This window comes from Trichechus manatus, unplaced genomic scaffold (assembly GCF_000243295.1).
Source record: "Trichechus manatus latirostris isolate Lorelei unplaced genomic scaffold, TriManLat1.0 scaffold00019, whole genome shotgun sequence".
In the NCBI taxonomy this organism is placed as follows: domain Eukaryota; kingdom Metazoa; phylum Chordata; class Mammalia; order Sirenia; family Trichechidae; genus Trichechus; species Trichechus manatus.
The window spans coordinates 7,753,555-7,754,231 of NW_004443955.1; positions in this window are offsets into that span (position 1 = coordinate 7,753,555).

The window sequence follows — 677 nt, forward strand, 5'->3', positions numbered from 1 at the left end:
GGCTGCGCGGCGGCCGCCAGAGGGCCGCAGGAGCAGCGACCACCGGGCTAGAAGTGTGAGGAACGTACGTCCTGATGCTAGTTTATGGTCTTGGGGCTCCCCTAACCCTATTTCCACCCAGCGGTCCTTCTGCAACGCGCGTCAGGCCACGCAGGGAACTGTCCAAGGCAGGGCTCCGCCGGTCCCATCCGTCCTTTGCCCTCAGCTTTTTCCTGCTTTCGAATAGAAGCTGCACGGGGCCACGGGAGAATGCCAGAAAAAGTCCTTGGTAGGAGGGCAGCGATAGGAGGACCAAGTGTACCCTCACAGCCACCCCATGGGTTTGGAATTCTCTCCAACCAGGCAAGACAGACCATAGAGGAACCCCTCCTAGTCCCTGGTCGGGCCCTGGTGTTCTTCTAACAACCATTTGCTGGACGTCTGTTTTACTACCGGCCAGATTCTGTGCTAGGCTAGGTCTTTGTCCTGGAAGTGCTCTGTCCTGGAGGAGAGGCTGCAAACCTCTGTGAAGGGATTCCCTGTAGGTATCCTACTTCATGTCTCAGTCTCTTTCAAAGGAGACTCAAAAGAATGCAAAGTTAAAGCGAACTAGGGGTGGGGGGAGCCAAAACTTAAATTGTTCTGATCCAGGCCTTTTTTTTTCTTTTTTTTTCTTTGTTTTTGATTGCAGGGGAGAG